Raw genomic sequence first — 21,885 nt, 5'->3', positions numbered from 1 at the left:
TCCATGTTTCATTTGATTGAATTTGAACTTGTTTAAGTCGTGTGGCATTTTTTTGAGCCCTGCAGCCTGTGGCTGGTAAGGGAGTTACAGTTCTTGAGTTCAAGAGCCCAGTATTGTGTATTTTGAGAATTGAATTGTGTGTCCTAGTCACTGTAAATAATGTTTGGAACACCAAAGGGAATAAAAAGTGTCTTAGTGAGACCTTGTAGTGTGTCTTGCAGTGTGGCATTAGGATGTGAAGAGATATGAGCGATTTTGATACATATTTTGGTTATCAGTAAGGCATGAGATTCTGAGAGTTCTTTACCTCAAATGGGGCACTCTTGGATAAGAAATTGTTTTCTTGTACCATTTGCAGTGACCAAGAGTCTGTAAAAATGGGTAAAAGGGGCAAATTGTGACTAGGGCATCCAGTGATAACATTGCCTGAAGTTTGGCCAAGTTTGCTGACCTTTGGGTTGTATCCTTTTTATTAGTGATGTGCTATTAAGGGATGAAAAGCAGTAGTTGTCCATTAAACTCCATCATGTGTGATGGTGGTCTGCTGTCTGTAAAGTATATGAGCTCTCTTCGCTGTTCACTCGTTTGATCCCAAGGGGCTCCCCAGGCATCTGGGAGATAAGTGACCTTTTCCAGCAATGTGGCATTGTCAAGGGACTTAGAACAGGAGAGGCTACCAACTCCAGCAAATGGGGTATGCCACAGGGCTCAGATTTGTTTCTAACTTGTAGGTACTATTTCCATTTTAGCAAGGGGGCCTCACTGGTCATGCTGAATTTGTGGGTGCTACTTCCATGACCAATGGCATAATGAGCAGCTGGGTATGGGGAGTAACTAGGTTAGGGTCTGTGAGAGTCTCTGTTTCCAGAAGAGCCCAGCAATGAGCCAATAATTGCCTAATAGTGTGTAGTGTGGGGTTGAGGAGAGCAGTTTCTTGCATTGAAAACTCACGGACAGTTTATGGCTATCATGATTGGTCCTGGGCTCTAGGATCTATGAGAGGAGGTTGCTAAAGCATTTTTGTGGTAGGCAGAATAATGGCTCCAAAGATGTCCATGTTCTAATCTCTGGAATACTTTACATGGCCAAAGGGACTTTGCAGGTATAATTAAGTTAGAGATTTAATTGATATAGGGAGATTATCTTGGGTTATCTGGCAAGGTTCAGTCTAATCACAAGACTCCTTAAAAGTAGAGGACCTTTTTGACTGTCCTCTGTCTCAGGGGAGACTTGATTGTGGAAGAATGGTCAAAGAGGTGCAATATTGCTGATTTTGAATACAGAGAAAGGTTCCATGGGCTAAGGAATGTAGGCAGCTTCCAGAAGCTGCAAAAGAGAAGTAAATGAATACTTCTCAGTGCCTCCAGAAAGAAATGTAGCTATACTTACCGCTTGTTTTAGCCTAGTGAGAGCTGTGTTGAGTTTCTGACTTACAGAATTCTAAGATAATAGATTTGTGTTATTTTAAGCCACCAAGTTTGTGGTAATTTATTACAGCAGCAGTAGAAAACTAATACACCACTACAGTACAGGCTCTGTTATACTGGAATTTGGACAGATTCTAGAGCCTTTTGTTGGAGGGAGCTCTATTTAAGTGAGCCAGTGTGTGATCAATAGCGTAAGTAGGCTTAAGTAAAATTTGTTAGTGAGAAATATGTTGCTTCTAGAACCTCCAAAGGCCTAAAAAATGTTAAGCTTTTTTAACACTGTAGGTGCTGAGAGGATTAATAGCTTTTGGCAGTATCAGGAAGGAAGGCATACTTGTTTGTCCTTTTGTCTTCTATTTTATTTTTCATAAGTCCCCTAGGAGTATCCCATTTAAATTTAGTGGGATTGGCAGGTTTAAGTGTAATTTGAGCCTCAGTATCAATTATACCACACAGATTTGCCAATTGGTATATTTCAGCAAATGTTAATGTTAATTCAGAACCTGTGTTATAGAGGCACAAAAGCCAATTGGCACTCCTTTTTTTAAATGTTTATTTTTTTGAGAGAGAGAGAGAGAGAGAGAGAGAGACAGAGAGACAGACAGAGCGTGAGTGGGGGAAGGGCAGAGAGAGAGAGAGAGAGAGAGGGAGACACAGAACTTGAAGCAGGTCTAGGCTTTGTGCTGTCAGCACAGAGCCTGACGCAGGGCTGGATTCATGAACTGTGAGATCATGACCTGAGCTGAAGTTGGAGGCTTAACTGACTGAGCCACCCAGACACTCCATCAATTGGCACTCTGTTTTTCTTTTTGTTGTTTTTAGCAAATTTTGAATTTTCACTTGGATTAAAGTGTGAACTTCTGTTCCAGAATTTTGTTTCTGCCCTCTGTAACCATGTATGTGTGGTTTGCCAGATATATTGCTGGTGTGGGAGTTATCTTTACTAAGCTTGTCTTTGTAACTTTATTTTTCAGGAGATTCTCAAATCCGTAACCATCAGGATTAGGGGCCTACCCCATGGCAATGGTTGGTTGGTTGAAGGATACTGGGCTTAACTCAAGTTAGAATTAACTCCTTGGCTGTGCCATGGGGGTCCTATGAGTGTTTTCTCCATAAATCTGAGGGTCAGGATTTTTTGGGGGGGTGGGAAACAGAGGCGCAGCTGGCACCAGCAGACTCAGAGATATTTAAGGCATAGGGTGCTGGTGCTCTTAGGAGAGTCGACCTTAGCATGCTACATGGTAATTATGACTTTTTCACACAAGTGATGATGTCAGCTATGTATTGCACAGTATATCGTTTTTTTTTTTTTTTCCTCTGAGTGTTCTATAGAGTAGTGACTAACAGTTGTTTGAGATACACAACCATTGGCAATAGGGTAAGAGTCATTTTCCTGAGTCTAGTATTCATGATGGCTTATGCTAGAATTGAGATACAATTCAGTGTGAGACACAGTGATAGGTCCTGGTCAAGACATATGATCCTGGGGTACTTTAAGGAGGGACCCACTCCCATATTCCTGTTTCTAGATGTCAATTATTGAAACTCTCAACTTAAGTCAGTTAAATATCAAATAGAAGCTTAGTAGGCATCAGAAAATGCAGTATAAAACAGCACAACGGAACTCTAAGTGCAAGTTCTCTAGCAGGCAGCAGCTTGAAGTTCATGTTCACTAGCAAACAGCAGAGCTAAAGCAAGAGAAGAAAGCTGCCCCAATCCCCCCCCCCCCCCCCCCCCCCCCCCCCCCCCCCGCCGCCTCCAGCGTCAGTGGTCATCATCTTAACATCCTGCTCACAACACCAATTTTGTTATGAGTACCCTTTAGGGGTCAGGGTCAACCCTCTCCACCAAAAATTTCATTCAGAGGTTGAGACTGGTTTTATGTGCATGAATATGAGGATAGAAAACGATTTATTATTTTCATAATGAGGCTTTCTGGAAGAGAGCAGAGCAGGCAGGTCCCAGAATGGCGTGAGAGAATGAAGAGACACTGGCTTTAGCTTTTATTGTTGAAATAAGGCAGGGATGGGGTGAGAGTAGTTACACATGGGCCAGGGCTTGTGTGATTTGAACTTCCTGCCAGTGCCAAAGGAGAACTCTTACTGACTCGCCCATAAGACTTGTCACTCTTACTGACTAGCAAGAAGGTAAAAGGGAGGGGTAGCACCTGAAAACAGCCCCAGAGTCAAATGTTTTATTCCAGTGGATCTTTGATCAATTTTAGAAAATCCTCCATCATTATCTCTTCAGATATTGCTTTTTCTCTCCTTCTTTTGGAACTCTACATGTATGTTAGATCTTTTGGCTGCGCCCCACATGTCCCTGCGCTCTGTTTGTTCTCTTTCTCTTCACATTCTCTCTCTCCTCTACCATCACCAGCAGTCTGTTTGTTTGTTTGTGCTCCAGTTTGGATATTTTCTATTGATTTCCCTTTGAGTTCATTTCCTGTCTTCTGATAGCTCAATCTATTTTTAAACACATCTGTTGAGTTCTTAATTTCATGTATCTTATTTTCAGATTTTTATTTTCCATTTTAGAATGTCCATTTGATTTTTATATAAATTCTACTTCTTTGTTGAAATTTTTTATCTCTTTCATCTCTTTTGTCCACAATTAACCTAATTTTCTTTAATATATCAATCATTTAAAGTCCTTGTGTGCTCTCATATCTGCTTTTATTGGTTATCAGTCAAGTGGTTCTGTTTTCATATTCTTAGTAATTTTTGTTTAAATGTCAGATGTTTTAATTAAAAAATACACCTACAGCTCACACACACACACACACACACACACACACACACACACACACACCAACACACCAACAACTTTAGAGGTTTCAGAGTGACAGTATCGTTCATTAGAGAGGTCAGATTCTAAGAAGATAGAATGGGTGTTTTATCAACTTAATCCAGTTGTGAACTTATTTAGGTCAAGACTGGTTTGCAGCCTTGGTCAGATCTAGCCTACATTTGTTTTCTTTGTTCCTAAGACATAGTCCTTCATAGCTTTTCATTGAGAGCATGGGTGGTCTAGGAAATTACACTGTGCTTTTTGAATGTTTTGGCTGAATTCAGAATTCAGAAAATACCTCGAAGAAGAAACTGGCCTTGTATTTGCATTTCTCAAATCTTCATTTTTATCACCTCAGCCCAAGCAGCTGTCAATAATTTTGCTCATTTCTTTGCCCTATATTCCTGTATTTGGCCCAATTTCAGATCTCAGCCATTAGTCTGTGCCCCAAAATGGGAAATGCCTCCCCAAACTTCATAGACCTTTAGATCACCTCTGAATGGTTCTTTGCTCTCTGGAATTTTGATCTTGATATTCCTTGTTGCCTTATCAGCTTTTTACTTTTAAATACTTTTAAATATGATACTTTTAAATATGTCATTTTAAAAAATTTATCCAAGTTTTAGTTGTTAAGTAGTAACATTTACATGCTTCAGACTACTCCATTCTACATGAAAACATAAGTGTTGAGACATCCATATTTTTATAAAGTCTTTTGGAGGGCTATGTGAGTAACCTTTGAAGTCCTATAAACTAGAAAGTGATTAAACAGGCAGTGTGATAAGTGTTGTGACATGTTTAGGGGAGTAAGGGCTACCTGAGCCAGGGTTAAAGAAATTAGATTTGGGGAGTCAGAGAACACTTTCTAAGTAGTGTTGTCTAAGATGATAACCTAAAGATTAAGTAGCAGTTAATCAGGCAGGGTTGAGGGTAAATATTTTGGATATTTTCTTGTAATTTCCCACTTTAGCTAGCAGATGGTACCTGGCCTATACCTCAGACTTTCCAGGTAGTCATGAGCCCTTGGAAACTGTATACCATGCTTTGTGATGTCCTGCAGTTTGCATGTGCTCATACCACACTTCCTATCTGCTGTTCTCAATTGACCCACCTTTTTTGAAAATCCTTATTACCCCATATAAATTTAGGTGTTAGCTTCTTGGAAGCAGAGTATTTTAAATCGGATCTGGATTAAGCTTTGGGTTTTAATTCCATCAGCCTAGGATAGCATTATTTTAAACAAACTTCTCAGTGGAGAAATGAACTTTGGTGGGACACCAGGATAAAGGAGAGCAAAGACTTGCTAAGGTTCTTTACTGTGCTCTGTCAGAGAGGATGTTGAGAAAGTGAAAAATGTTTTCACAGTCCTTGAAGTTATGAAGTAGAATGTGGTACCTGTGAAAGTTGAATTCTAAACTGGACTTTTCTGTGTCTTCAGACACCCATGTTTATCTTCTAATCCTTAAATATTATCCGGGATGGCCATAGGTAAAGCTATGAAATTATTAGGAACTTTGATGTTATAAACCTCCCCTCTATACTCCTTTTTTTTTTCAGTTTTACTCTTTCACCTTGGAGATCAAAGAAAGGAACAATAGCAGTCTTTATAGTCAGATCACCAACACTTATAAAGCATTTTCATGTCATGTGCACTTTCTTTATACTCATCTTGTGAGGTCAGTCTGGCATTTTACCAGTGAAAAACAGCTCAGAGAAAGTAAGGGATTGTGTAAGGGACGATGATGGGCTTTTCTTTGTGTCTTTAGTGGGCTCAAATGGTCTGGTGGAGTCTGGAATATATTAGACCCTATTGTGAACAGATTTAATTTCATTACAGTTTTTCTTATTCTGCCATTCTGTGGTCCAGTGTTTTTAATGCATTTCTCACTACTTAATTTTTTTTTTAAGTAGGCTTCATGCCCAGTGCAGAGCCCAACATAGACTTGAACTCATGCCCCTGAGATCAAGATTTGAACTGAGATCAAGAGTCAGACACTTAAACGACTGAACCACCCAGGCACCCCTTGCACTCTTTTAGATCATGGTTTGATCTGCTGTCAGTTATTTATGAGTTTTATCTGCTGTCAGTCATTTATGAGTTTGAATAGACTGACTCAAGCAGGATTATTAGAGTTCTGTTCCCAGAAACTACTTGTTGAGAAGATCTTCCATAGATTTAAACTGTCTTATTTTATTATGTTTTCCCTTAAACATATGGTTTTTATTTTTTATTTTTTTCCCCAAGATTTCATTTAAATTCAAGTTAGTTAACATATGGCGTAGTATTGGTTTCAGGAATAGAATTTAGTGATTCATCACTTACGTATAACACCCAGCGCTCAACCCAACAAGTGCCTTAATGCCTATCACCCATTTAGCCCATCTCCACACTTATCTCCCTTCCAGCAACCCTCAGTTTGTTCTTTGTATTTAAGAGTCTCCATGGTTTGCCTCCCTCTCTGTTTTTATCTTATTTTTCCTTTGCTTCCCCTATGTTCATCTGTTGAGTTTCTCAAATTCCACATGTGAGTGAAATCATATGATACCTGTCTTTCTCTGACTGATTTATTTCACTTAGCATGATACCCTCCAGTTCCATCCATATTGTTGCAAATGGCAAAACGTCATTCTTTTTCATTGCCTAGTAGTATTCCATTGTATAAATATACCAAATCTTTATCCATTCATCAGTCAATGGAAATTTGGAGTCTTTCCATAGTTTGGCTATAGTTGATAGCACTGCTATAAACACTGGAGTGTATGTGCCCCTTCAAATCAGCATTTTTGGATCCTTTGGATAAATACCTAGTAGTATAATTGCTGGGTTGTAGGGTAGTTCTATTTTTAACTTTTTAAGGAACCTCCATACCATTTTCTAGAGTGGCTGCACCAGTTTGCATTCCCACCAACAGTGCATAAAGATTCCCCTTTCTCTGCATTCTTGCCAACATCTTTTGTTTCCTGGATTGTTAATTTTAGCCATTTTGACAGGTGTGAGGTGATATCTCATTGTGGTTTTGATTTGTATTTCCCTGATGGTGAGTGATGTTGAGCATCTTTTCATGTGTTTGTTAGCCATCTGGATGTCTTCTTTGGAGAAATGTCTCTTCATGTCTTCTGCCCATTTCTTCACTGGATTATTTATTTTTTGGGTGTTGAGTTTGGTAAGTTCTTTATAAGATTTTGGATACTAGTCCTTTATCTGGTATGTCATTTGCAGATATCTTCTCCCATTTTGTTGGTTGCCTTTCAGTTTTGTTGATTGTCTCCTTTGCTGTTCAGAAGCTTTTTATCTTGATGAAGTCCCAATAGTTCATTTTTGCTTTTGTTTTCTTTACCTCTGGAGATGTGTCTAGTAAGAAGTTGCTATGGCTGAGGTCAAAGAGGTTGCTGCCTGTATTCTCCTCTAGGATTTAGATGGTTTCCTGTCTCACATTTAGGTCTTTCATCCATTTTTAATTTTTTTGTGTCTGGTGTAAGAAAGTGGCCCAGTTTCATTCTTCTGCATGTCTCTGTCCAGTATTCCTAACACCGTTTGCTGAAGAGACTGTCCTTTTCCCATTAGATAACTCTTTCTTGCTTTGTTGAAGATTAGTTGGCCACATATTTTGGGTTGGATACATTTCTGGGTTCTCTATCTGTTCCATTGATCTGTGTGTCTGTTTTTGTGCCAGTACTATACTGTCTTGATAATTTCAGCTTTGTAATACAGTTTAAAGTCCGGAATTATGATGCCTCCAGCTTTGGTTTTCTTTTTCAACACTACTTTGGCTATTTTGGGTCTTTTCTCATTCCATACTAATTTTAGGATTGTTTGTTCTACCTCTGTGAAGGATGCTGATGCTGGTGTGAAGGATGATATTTTGATAGCGATTTCAAAAAATGTGTAGATTGCTTTGGGTAGTATAGACATTGTAACGATTTATTCTTCCAACACATGAGCATGGAATATTTTCCCATTTCTTTGCGTCTTCAATTTCTTGCATAAATGTTCTATAGTTTTCAGCATATAGGTCTTTTACCTCTTTGGTTAGGTTTATTCCTAGGTATCTTATGGTTCAGGTGCAATTGTAAATGGGATCAATTCCTTGATATCTCTTTCTGCTGCTTCATTGTTGGTGTATAGAAATGCAACCAATTTCTGTACATTGATTTTGTATCCTATGACTTTGCTGAATTCACGTTTGCTTTTTTTCCTATTTGCTTCGTATAATGACACTATTTTACATCTGTGTGCCCTTTAGATTTAATGGTGATTCTCAAATAGGCATGGTATGTGTGTGTGGTGGTGGGGTAGGGAGACCGGTAGCTGCATTTCAGGTAGCTGCTTATTATACTTTACAGATAGTGGGTCACATGTACCTTGGAAAAGCATGGAACTTCTGGCCCCCTGTGCTAGCTGGCAAAGCAGAGATTACCAAGTGAGTGGGGATAGAAAAGGAGAGGTGAAAATGGAGAAGGAATTTCTCCTTGAACAAGGGGTTAGAGTGAGGTGGGAGCAGACGGATATATATCAGAAACTTAAGAGGTGTGTGAGATATTTAGGTTTATCAAAGAAGTTTGAGAAGTATTGCTCTAGAGCCCTACTCTCCGATAAGGTAGCTACTAGCCACATGTTGCTTTTGAGCACTTGAAATATGCCTAGATTGAATCAAGATGTGCTGTAAGTGTAAAATAAACATTGGATTTCAGACTTAGTATAAAAATTATGAAACATAAAATATCTCATTAATTTTGTATTAATTATATGTTTAAGTGATATTTTAGATATATTGAGCTCTATGAAATATAGTAAAATTAATTTTACCTTTTTCTTTTTACCTTTTTTAGTAGGACTACTAGAGAATTTAAAATTACATATGTGACTCATATTTGTGGCCCTCGTTATACTTCTGTTGGGCAAAACTACTTTAGAATGCAAATTCTGAGTGTGGAAATGCCTCTTTCATCTCTGTAATGCCTAGCATCTAGCACTGCGCCAAGCGCATGATAACACTCCTTGAATGCTTGTTTAATCATGTCTTCCCTTCCAACTAGATTAAAACCTTCTGACGATTCACCACTGCATTTTAATGTTTTGAGTACCTCCCCATAGGCTTAGTAGAGTGTTACACGCATAGTAGGCATTTGGAACATGTTTATTAGATGAATGAACACAATAATGCTTTCTGATGGAAACGTCCCAGATGTTTACTTCCTCTGTTATTAGCCAGTTCCCAGCTGGTTTTCAAACATTTCCAGTGTGATGTGTCTGGCTATTCCCTTTCCTTTTCTCTCCTTTCTTCTCTCTTTCCTCTCTCCCTGTCTGTCTAAATTCTTGGGCATCTTTAAACCAACATGGTATGTGGTTCTGACAAGCTTTTATTTATTCCCTCAAAAGCCATTTAGTTGGTTCCCTCTTGTTTCTTGCTAGTTTTTCATCTTTGCAAATTTCAATTAAAGTTTACTGGAGGGGAATGGAGCCTGCCAATGGCTGGGAGGAAGATCTAGCTTTCCTCTCTCTCTGCCCAGACACCTGCACAGGCCTTTCTCAGTGGGGCTCACTACAGTGTGTTTTACTTGGCAGATTGGAACTCTCTACAGGCCATTATCTATTACAACAAAATAAGTGAATGGGAGTGAGAACAAGAGAGAAAAGAGAGAGAATGTGAGCACAAAGCCACGGAGAGTCTGAAGATCTGGATGATGGTGCCATTCCTAGTTCTTACTAAGAATGTAATTGGGGGGAAATCTCTTCTCAGAATCTCAGGTCTTCATTTGAAAAAACCAAGGAGATAGGATAATTTCTAGAGTTCCTTTTGGCATTAACATTTAGTAATTCTCTAACCATTAACAAGAGAGGGAAGAAATGAGAAACAAATGAAGATCACACCATTGTGAATTCAGGATGGGACCTTTATTTGTTCACTCACCCTTTGTGACTTTGTGTCTATTAGTCTAACATCAACATTGTAAAGTCTCTTACTCTTTAATCCTACTTGTTATTCTTTCTTCCTCTGGAAGCAGAATACTGATAAGAAAGGAGTTCCTCAGGGATTCGCTTTAGCTCTAATTATTTTTGGTTGTTCACCAATTGCTTTTCCTTTATTTTTTTATTGTGTTAAAATATACATAACATAAAATTTACCATCTTAACTATTTTTAAGTGTACAGTTCAGTGGTATTAAATACATTCACCCTATTGTATAGCCATCACCACCATCGTGCCCATAACTTTTTAATCTTGTAAATCTGAAACTCTATACCTATTAGACAATAACTCCCCATTATCCCCTCTCCCTGCACCTGGAAACCACCATTCAACTTTCTGTCTTGATGATTTTGACTTCTTTTAGTACTTTATACAATATTTGTCCTTTTGTGACTGACTTATTTCACTTAGCATAATGTCCTCAATATTCATCCATGTTGAAAGATATTATAGAATTTCCTCCTTTTTAAGGTTCAATAATATTCCATTGTGTATATAGACCACATTTTACTTAGCCATTCACCAATGGACACTAGGATTGCTCCCATATTTTAGCTATTGTGAATGATGCTGCTATGAACATGGGTGTACAAATATCTCTTTGAGATCCTGCTTTTGATTATTTTGTATGTATACCCAGAAGTGGAATTGTTGGGTCATATGACCATTCTATTTTTAAGTTTTTGACAAAACTCCATAACTGTTTTCCATAACTGTACCATTTTAAATTCCCTGTGCCATTTAAAATTCCCTCCAATAGTGCAAAAGAGTTCCAATTTCTCTACCTCTTCACCAACACTTGTTTCCTGGTTTTTGATATTAGTTCTTCTAATGGTTATGAGGCAATATCTATCTTACTATACTTTTGATTTGTATTTCTCTAATGACTAGTGATGCTGAGCATATTTTCATGTGCTTATTGGCCATATGTATATCTTCTTTGGAGAAATGTTTGTTCAACTCCTTTGCCCATTTTTGAATTGGGTTGTTTTTTTTGTTGTTGAGTTTTAGATATTGTCTATATATTCTAGATATTAATCCCTTATTAGATACAGATGATCCCCTACTTATGATTGTTTGACTTATGACTTTTGGACTTTATTATAGTGTGAAAATTGTACACTTTCAGGAGAACCCATATTTTAAATTTTGAATTTGGATCTTTTCCCAGGCTAGTGATATGTTGTGTGACACTCTGTCATGATGCTGGGCATTGACAGGGAACTATAGCTCCCAGTCAGCCATGCAGTCATAAGGGTAAACAACTGATACACTTAAAACCATTCTGTACCCATATAACCATTCTGTTTTTTACTTTCAGTATATAGTATTCAATAAATTACATGAAATGGTTAACACTTCATTATAAAATAGATTTTGTATTAGATTATTTTTACCAGTTGTAGGCTAATGTAAGTGTTCTGAGCATGTTTAAGGAAGGGTGGCTAAGGTATGATGTGTGGCAGGTTGAGGTGTATTAAATGCATTTTTGAGTTATGACATTTTCAATTTATGATTGGTTTATCAGGACATAACCGCATTGTAAGTCAAGGAAGATCTGCATGTGATTTGCAAATATTTTCTCCCACTGTGTGAGTTGCCTTTTTACTCTGTGGATAATGTCTCTTGATGTACAAATTTTTAAAATTTTCATGAAGTTCAATTTGTCTGTTTTTCTTTGGTTGGCTATGCCTTGTCATAGACAAGAAATTATTGCCAAATCTAGTGTTGGGAAGCTTTCATCCTATATTTTCTTTTAAGAGTTTTGTTTTAGGTCTTGCATTTAGGTCCTTGATCCATTTTAAGTTAATTTTTGTATATGGTGTTAGGTAAATGTCCAACTTCATTCTTTTACATGTGGATGTTCAGCTTTCCCAGCACCATTAGACGAAAAGACCCTTTCACTATTAGACCCTTTCACTATTGAATGGTCTTGGCACCATTGTCAAAAATCATTTGACCTTACATGTGAGGGTTTATTTCTGGGCTGTCTATTCTATTCCCTTGGTTTATATATCTGTCTATGCCAGTACAACACTGTTATGATTACTGTAGTTTTATAGTAGGTTTTGGAATCGGGAAATGTGAATCCTCCAGATTTGTTCTTTTTCAATATTGTTTGGCTATTTGGGGTCCTTTGAGATTGCAAAAAAATTTATGAATGAGGTTGTCTAGTTTTGCAAAAAACGTCATTGGTATTTTTGATAGAGATTTCATTGAATCTGTTGATTGCTTTGGGGAACATTCACATTTTAACAATATTAAGTATTCCAATTCATGGGAAAATGGGATGTGTTTCTATCATGTCTTCCTTAATATCTCTTAGCAGTGTTTTGTAATTTTTGTTGTACAAGACTTTCACCTCCTTGGTTAAGTTAATTCCTAAGTATTTTATTCTTTTTGATGCTCTTGTAAATGTAATTGTTTTTGTAATTTCCTTTCCAGATCGTTCATTGTTTGTGTTTGGAGATGCAATTAATTTTTGTGTGTTGACTTTGTATCCTGCTAGTTTGCTGGATTAATTTATTAGTTCTAACATTTTTTTTGTGGAGTTTTTAGGATTTTCTACATATAAGATCATGTTATCTGTAAGCAGCGATAATTTTACTTCTTCTTTTCCAATTTGGATGCCTTTTATTTCTTTTTCTTGCCTAATAACTTTGGCCAGAACTTGTATTATTATATTGAATAGAAGTGGTGAAGGTGAGCCTCCTTGACTTTTTCCTAATTTTAGAGGAAAAGCTTTCAGTCTTTCACTATTGAGTATTACGCTTGCTGTGGGTTTTTCATCTATGGCTTTTTATTATGTGAAGGTAGCTTCCTTCTATTTTTATTTTGTTGACTTTTTTTTTTTATCATGAAAAGGTATTGAATTTTTCAAATGCTTTTTCTGCTTCAATTGGGATAATTCTTTGTTTTTTCGCCATCATTTCATTGATCATATTACATTGATTTTCATATGTTGAGCTATCCTTGCATTCCAGGAAAAAAAATACCACTTGGTAATGGTGTATAATCTTTTTGATATGCTGTTGAATTCTGTTTGCTAGTATTTTGTTGAGGATTTTGACATAACTATTCATATGGGATATTAGTCTGTAGTTTTCTTGTAATATCTTTGTCTGGCTTTGGTATCAGATCATGATAACTTCAAGTGAGTTAGAATGTGTTCCCTCTTTTTTAATTTTTTGGGAAAGCTTGAGAATGATTTTTATTAGTTCTTTTTTTAAATGTTTGGTGGAATCCAGTGAAACTATCAGTTCCAGGGCTTTTTATTTTTTTGAAGATTTTTTTTCCTATTAGTTCGATTAGTTATAGGTCTATTTAGATTGTCTTTTTCTTTGTAATTTGGTCTTGGTAGGTTTTGTGTTTCTAGGAATTTGGCCATTTCATCTAAGTTATTCAATTTTTTGGCACACAGTTGCTCATAGTACTCTTTTATAATCTTTATTATTTCTGTAGAATAATGTCCCCACTTTCATTCTTATCTCTTTTTTCTAATTAACTTTTTGTTGCATTCATATTTTCTATTGTTTTTCTGTTCTCTGTTTCATTTATATCTGCTCTAACCTTTATAATGTCTTTCTTTCTGGTAGCTTTGAGTTTAGTTTCTTCTTTTTCTATTTCCTTAAGTTGTAAAGTTAGGTTGTTGATTTGAGATCTTTCTTGTTTTTTGTATTTGTGTTTTAATTTTTTTAATTCTAGCATAATTAACATACAGTGTTATATTAGTTTCAGGTGTACAATATAGTGACTCAACAATTGAATAAATTACTCAGTGCTAATTGTGGTAACTTTACTCTAAATCCCCTTCACCTATTTCAGCCATTGCCCCACCCACCTCCCCTTTGATAATATCAACTTTTTCTCTGTAATAGTTGAGTCTCTTCCTTTCTTTCTTTCTTTCTTGTCTCTTTTCTTTGTTCATTTGCTTTGTTTTTTATATTCCATATGTAAAGCACATTCATTCATATGAATGAAATCATATGCTATTTGTATTTCTCTGATTGACTTATTTAACTTAGCATTATACTCCTAGATTCATTCACGTTGTTGCAAATGGCAAGATTTCATTCTTTTTTATGGCTGAATAATATTCCATTGCATGTGGGTGCGTGCGTGTGTGTGTGTGTGTGTGTGTGTGTGTGCGTGCGTGCCACATCTTCTTTATCCATTCATCTATTGATGGACTTGGGCTACTTCCATAATTTGAATATTATAAATGCTGCAATAAACATAGGTGTGCATATATCTTTTTGAATTAGTGTTTTCCTGTTCTTTGGGTAAATACCCTATAGTGGAATTACTGGATAATATGGTGGTTTCTATTTTTAATTTTTTGAGGAATCTCTATACTGTTTTCCACAGTGGCCACACCAGTTTACATTCCCACCAACAATGCACAGGAGTTCCTTTTTTGTCTGCCACAAGGGTTCCTTTTTCTCCATGTCCTTGCTAACATTTGTTGTTTCTTGTGTTTTTGATTCTAGTCATTCTGGAAGATGTGAGGTGATACGTCATTGTGGATCTGATTTGCATTCTCCTGATCAGTACTGATGTTGAGCGTGTTTTCATGTCTGTTGGCCATTTGTATGTCTTCTTTGGAGAACTATCTGTTCATGTCTTCTGCCCATTTTTAATTGGATTATTTGTTTTTTTGGTGTTGAGTTGTATAAATTCTTCATATATTTTGGATATTAATCATTTATCAGATATGTCATTTGCCAATATCTTCTCCCATTCAGTAGGTGGTCTTTTAGTTGTGCTGATGGATTCCTTTGCTATGCAGAAACTTTTTATTTTGATGTAGTCCCAATAGTTTATTTTTACTTTTGTTTCCCTTACCTTAGGAGACATATCTAAAAAAATGTTGCCATGGCCAATGTCAGACAAATTACTGCCTGTGCTTTCTTCTAAGATTTTATGGTTTCAGGCCTCACATTTAGGTCTCACATTAAGGTCTCACTTTAATGCATTTTGAGTTTATTTTTGTGTCTGGTGTAAGAAAGTGGTCCAGTTTCATTCTTTTGCATATAGCTGTCCAGTTTTCCCAACACCATTTGTTGAACAGACTGTCTTTTTCTCATTGCATATTCTTGCCTCCTTTGTCGAAGTTTAATTGACCATATAAGTGTGAGTTTATTTCTGGGATCTCTGTTCTGTATTTTTTATCTATGTGTCTATTTTTGTTCCAGTGCCACCTTTCTTGTTTTTAATGTTAACATTTGTAGCTATAAATTTCCATCCTTGCACTGCTTTTGCTGTATTCCCTAAGTTTTGGTAAAATGTGTTTTCATTTTCATTCATTTCTAAATATTTTCTATTTTCCCTTGCGATTTCTTCTTTGTTCCATCAGTTGTTTAATAGTTTGTTAATTTCCAACAATAAGTGATTTTTGCAGTTTTCTTTATGTTATTGATTTCTGATGTCATCCTTTTGTGGTTAGAGAAGAAACTTTGTATTACATTTATATTTTTTAATCTATTGAAATGTGGCCTAACAGATAGTTTATCCTAGAAATGTTCTATATGTACTTAGAAGAATGTGTATGCTGTTGTTTGGTGGAGTGTCATGTGTGTGTCTGTTGTTGTTGGTTTTGTATTATTTAAGTCCCCTGTTTCTTTACTTTTGTATGATTGTTCTATCCATTATTGTGAGTGGAGTATTAAAGTTTGCAACTGTTATTATAAAACTGTTTATTTCTCCCTTCAGTTCTATAGTTTTCACTTGATATATTTTGATGGTCTGTCATTAGGTGCATGTAAGTTTATAATTGTTATATCTTCTTGCTGTATTGAACCTTTTATTAATATATAGTGTATTTTTTTGTCTTTTGTAATATATTTTGGTTTAAAGTATATTTTTGTCTAATAGTGGTAGAGCTACTTCTGTTTCCTTTTGGTTACTATTTGCATGGAATATAGTTTTCCATCCTTTATTTCAACCATTTATATCTTTGTATCTAAAATGAGTCTGTTGGGGTGCCTGAGTGGCTCAGTCACTTGAGTGTCTGACTCTTCACTTGACCTTAGCCAAAAGGCCGAGAAGCGGTTTGAGTGTCTGACTCTTGATTTCGGCTCAGGTCATGATCCTAGGGTGGGATCAAGCCCCATGTTGGGCTCCATGCTCAGTGTGCTTAAGATTCTCTGTCTCTGTCTCTGTCTGTCTGTCTGTCTCTCTCTCTGCTCCTCTTCCCCAACTCATGCACGCTCTCTTTCTCTAAATTAATAAAAAGGAAAAAAATAAAATAAAATTAGTCTGTAATGGACAATATTGAAATGGGTCATTTAAAAAAATCCATTCTGCCAGTTTCTGCCTCTTAATGGAAAAGTTTAGTCCATTCACATTTAAAGAAGGGCCTACTTCTGCCATTTAGCTATTTGTTTGCTGTGTATCATACATGCTTTTGATTCCTTAGTTCCTCCACAGGCTTCAAATTTTGGAGGAAATGAAATCATGGTTTTAATACTTAATAGTTAAATGTACTTTTTGAATGCATGCACATTATATGATTCGGTACCAAGATGAGAGAGCTAGGTTATCACATATTAAATAGTCTTCAAGGAAAGTAGATCATTCTTGAAAAAGGTGAAGTCATTTAAGTGTTCATTTAAAAAAATTTTTTTTTAATATTTATTTATTTTGAGAGAGAGAGAGAGTGAGAGAGCAGGGGAGGGGCAGAGAGAGAGAGAGAGGGAGACACAGAATCCAAAGCAGGCTTTAGGCTCCAAGCTGTGAGCATAGAGCCTGACATGGGGCTCGAACCTGTGAACTGTGAGATCATGACCTGAGCTGAAGTCGGAAGCTTAACCAACTGAGCCACCCAGGCGCCCCATGTGTTCATTTTTTAAGCAACAATTTATTAGATACTTAATATTTACAAATTACAATGCTTGGCTCTGTAGAGATATAAAATAAAATAATAATAATGGCAGCCACTGTTTGTTGAGCAAAGATAAGCACAATGTTAAGCCATTTAAAATATTAATCCTTATAACAACCTTATGAGGTTAAGTAGTGTTATTCTCTTGTTTCCTCACTCCATCAACCAGTATTCTTGGCTCTACTTTCAAAATAGATCTCATTTCAGTTCACTTCTTGGCATCTTTACTGCTACTACTTTAGTCCAGGCCCAGTAATTTATCATGTGTCCCACTCGTCTCCTTGCTTGCATTCTTATCTCACTACGATCCTCTCTCCACACCACAGCCATCATAAACTTATTAAAAATGTGTATAGGATTTTGTAATTCTTCTGTTAAAAATCCTTCAATGACTTTCTGGTACATGGAGAATAAAGTCCATGCTCTTTACCATGACCTACAGGGTCTTACACAATCTGTTTCTTGCTTATCAAGGAATTAAAAGGGACTTTGAAGAACTTCTGATCTAGAAAGCTGAAGAGACTTGTCAGGGTCATTCAACAATTAATGGCAAAACTAGTCAAGAATCCAATTCTCCTGGACTTGTAGTCACAGGCTCTGTGCATAACCCCAGTCTGCCTCATTTTTAGGTTGCTGGAAGCAGTCTCTAAAGGATATGCTGCTTAGAGGACCTCTGGGTCTCCTCTGACATCAATTTAAAAATATGTGGCAATGTGAATTTTCATATGTAGAGTATGGGATTTTTCAAGAAAGTCACGTATGTTGTATTTACTCAGTGGAGTTCCTGACAGCGATATGCAAATACAGAATTTATATAGTCTGCCTCCCCTGGTGACTTGCCAGTCTCTGAGGTGAGAGGAAGACATTTTATGTCTCCCATGGGTTTTGTTTGTCATAGCTTGATTTTCCATAATGAAAGGAGTCCTGGGAAGGCCCATATGGGACAAAGATGGAAGTTATTAAATGCTTCTGTCTTGTGTACATTGGGCATTCGTATTTACTTATGAAGTTCCTTCATGCATTGAATTTAGAACTTGCCAAAATCTATCACTCAAAAATTGGTTTATTGAGTATTCTGATGAACTATAGTATTTGACAAAGGAAAGTTAGTCTTTTAGTTACAGTATAGGACATTGGAACCTGGGTTTTATTTACAATTTAGGAATCTCTTTTACCTAAGTGGACTCCTCCTTCAGTAAAGAATAAAAGCCTCAATTTTTATTGAAAACTGTAATTCTTTCACCTCTGTTTTTCCAGTGCCAACATGTTCTTTATCAGAGAGGATGTTCTTGGTCTAAAAATCCAGCTTCATCCTGACTTTCTGTATGTAATTTGCTTGTAGCATTTCTCTGAGATAGCTCATTTACATGCCATCACTTTCTGTGGTATCAGTAAAGAACAATACAAACTTTTCATGAAAAAAGCCATTTTTTCCTTCTTCCTAATTGCTTCTGTCATCTATCGAAAAAGAACAACAGGGTTTTGGAAATGAGACTTCTTTTTTTCTGAAGATAAATGAAGATCCAGGCAGTTTGTGAGTTCAGTGACTAGGAGGGAAATAATGTTTTTTACAAATTGTGATTTTGATGATGTAATCAGTTACCTTTGGCATTTTGAAGTCTAGAATCAAAACAGGAATTTAAAAGAATATTTATTTTGAGAGAGAAATAGTGCATGAGAGAGTGCAAGTTGGGGATAGGCAGAGAGAAAGGGAGAGAGAGAATCTCAAGCAGGCTCTATGCCCAGCGCAGAGCTGGATGCTTGGCTTGATCTAATGATGGTAAGATCATGACCTGAGCTGAAATCAAGAGTTGGATGCTTAACTGTCTGAACCCCCCAGGTGTCCCAAAACAGGCATTTTTAAAAAGGGAAATATGTGTCTAGAATATAACTCCTTTTAAACATTTCACTACTACTCGTGTCCTCCACTGCAGAATATACACTTGGTACTTTCAGTAAAGAAATAATTTGAATCTTTCATTTATTTAACACTTCTGTGTAACAGCTACTTTTACTTACATACTTTAACTCATTTATTATTATTTTTATTTTTATTTTAGAGAGCGAGAGAGAACATGAACAGGGGAGAGGGGCGGGGGGGGGGGGAGAGAGAGAGAGAGAGAGAGAGAGAGAGAGAGAGAGGGAGAAGAAAAAAGAATCTTAAGCAGGCTCCATGCTCAGTGTGGAGCCTGATGTGGGGCTTGATCCCACTACCCTGGGATCATGACCTCAGCTGAAATCAAGAGTTGGACTCTCAACTGACTGAGCTACCCAGGCACCCCCATACTTTAACTCATTTAATCTCCTTACCAACTTTATGAAGTAGTTATTTTTATACTAATTTTTACTGATGAAGATATAGAAGGTCAGAAAGTGCAAGTAATTTGCCTAAGATCGCAGACTTAGTGTGGTAGATCTGGGATTTAAACCTGGATTTGTTGAATTCTCTGGTGGTGAATGCCAATTTGCCTACTCAATATTCATCCTCTCCTCTTTCATATAAACAGAATCCCAATTTTATTTGAGGCAGCAAAAGACTATTTATCAATCTTCTTTTCAGCTAGGAGTGGCCATGAGAAATAAATGGGAAATGGTTGGATGAGCCTTCCAGGAATGACTCAGCTGGGCTCCTCTTCTCATCTTCCTTGTTCCTGTCTAGAAATTAGATGTTATCACATGGATTCCAGCACCTATTCTGTGAACATGAAGGAGCCTTGAGAATGGAAGCTACATGCCAATGCTAAGGATAGTGGAGTAGAAAAGTAGGAGTCTGAGACCCTAATGATAATGTGGTGCTACTGTAACAGTCCTGGACTGCCTACCTTCAGACCTTATGTTTAATGAAAGAGAGAGAGAACACCCACATGTCAGAAGTAGCTGAATGCAGTTCCTAGTTAAAACAGACTTCAAGAACCATTCTACGTTTACTATACTAGATCAGTACTGCTGATCCGCCTGCTAACTTTTTAATAACTGGGGGAATAGCTTTGTAAGTTTAATATAATCCATTGTCTTACTATTTAAATTATAGTGGGTGGACCAGCACCATCAGCATCACTTGGTAATTTGTAAGAACTGCATCATCTTAGGCACTTATAGACCTATTGAATCAGAATCTGTAGTTTAACAAGATCCCCAGGTGATTTGTATGCCTTATTAAAGTTTGAAAACCACTAGTTGTCTTATAGTCAGTTACAAGAGGTTCTCAACTGAAAATTAATTCTACAAAGTATCCTTAAAGTATACTTACAGGTATGTAACAGATGGATAATTGGAGCAATTGTTTTTTAACTTTTTTTTTGTGGCTGGGGTACCTGGGTGGTTCAGTTGGTTAAGCATCTGCCTTCAGCTCAGGTCATGATCTCACAGTTCATGAGTTCGACTCCTGCATCGGGCCCTCTGCTGTCAGTGTGAAGCCTGCTTTGGATCCTGTCTCTTTTTCTCTCTCTCTCAACAACAACAAAAAAATTGATATTTTTGTGGCTAACATCTACTATGTGCCAGTAATTTTGTTAAGCATTTTACTTGGATAGTTTCTTAAAACAGTCCCATGAAGATAGTTGTAACCCTCCTTCACTTTCTCGTCCTCCTTACCATTGCCATTTATAAGTGAAGTGAAGCCATTTATAAGTGAAGAAACTAGAGATCAGAGAGTTTAAGTAACGAGCACACTCTCAAACAGCTAGTTTATGGCAAAACTGGGATTTGAATTTAAATCTGTCAGATTCCAAAACCTTTAAATGCATTCTGAAGCATTTAAAATAATCTCATGGTGTAATCTTTGGTAATGTCTCTCTCTCTTTTTAAATAAAATGACCTCTAATCTTTTTTCCTCACAGATTTTGATATACTGAAAGTAGTAAGTATAAGAAATAATACAAAGTTATTTATTTATTTATTTAATTTTATTTTAGAGGTGGATGAAAAGGAATGCATCAATTTTATTTTGTAATTGCCTTTTATTTTCTGTTGAGGGCTTTACCTCCCAAAGGGGTGTAAGTGAGGGTTACTGACTTTCATAATTTTTACTAATGTAGTGGCATTTTCAACTAACTTATACATTTGGAAACAACCATAATATTAAGTTACTTATTAAACATCAGTTGTTATTGGCATTGACAGCACTATTTCTGCTAGACTTTTTATTTGAACTTATATAAAGTAATAATGATAATGTTAATAAAATTTGCATTTTGGAAGTTCCTAATTACCCTTCTTTAACCTTGTAGTTTAAATTTTATTTCTTCAAGTAATGTTTTTTTCTGATTACATAAGTAACATGTGTTTATTATAGAATGTTTTGGAAATTTAGTAAAGTAAACCCAGAGGGGCGCCTGAGTGGCTCAGTTGGTAACTGTCCAACTTCTGGCTCAGGTCATGATCTCATGGTTCATGAGTTTGAGCCCCATTTCAGGCTCTGTGCTGACAGCTCAGAGCCTGGAGCCTGCTTCGGATCCTGTGTCTTCCTCTCTCTGCCCCTTCACCACTTGTACTCTCTCTCTTTCTCAAAAATAAAACATTGAAAAAAATAAAAGAAAAGTAAACCCAGAAGTAGCCAAGTATACCTTTCAAACTTTTTTTTCTGAGATACATATTGCTTTACATATATTCATTGTCAAGGTGTTATGGTTTTACTGTCCCTAATAAGTTTTGAGTTTTACATATTAGTTTTTCATAAAGTGAGGTGTACACATATTAAATTGCATTATGTAATAGACATCTTGAAGTTTTCATCCCCTTATTAGGAATTCAAGAATTTATATTATCTTGTGCATATGGCATTTCTACTATTAAGAGTCAGCTAACTATTCCAA

The sequence above is a fragment of the Panthera leo genome, chromosome D2 (assembly GCF_018350215.1).
Source record: "Panthera leo isolate Ple1 chromosome D2, P.leo_Ple1_pat1.1, whole genome shotgun sequence".
Taxonomy (NCBI): domain Eukaryota; kingdom Metazoa; phylum Chordata; class Mammalia; order Carnivora; family Felidae; genus Panthera; species Panthera leo.
Note: the sequence above shows the minus strand (reverse complement) of the source record.